Below are 273 nucleotides of genomic sequence, written 5' to 3' on the forward strand. Positions count from 1 at the left end.
AATATGTAGGTGTGATTTTTCTCTTTTATTTTATTTATTTTTTTTTTTGTGCATCTAATTCAAACACAGACACAATTTGGCAACAACAAAATAGAACAATCAAAATAAAGCTTTGAGAAGTTTTACAAGGCCAAATTCACAAAATCAAAAAAATTACGATCATTTCATGCCACACACTAGCTCATTCACTCGCTCCCTCTCTCTCTTTCTCTCTCTTGTTTCAAACATAGAAAAGCTTATTACAAAAATAGCGAGAAACTAAATATTGATACG

This window comes from Contarinia nasturtii, unplaced genomic scaffold (assembly GCF_009176525.2).
Source record: "Contarinia nasturtii isolate CC-2019 unplaced genomic scaffold, AAFC_CNas_1.1 Cnas_scaffold_493, whole genome shotgun sequence".
In the NCBI taxonomy this organism is placed as follows: Eukaryota; Metazoa; Arthropoda; class Insecta; order Diptera; family Cecidomyiidae; genus Contarinia; species Contarinia nasturtii.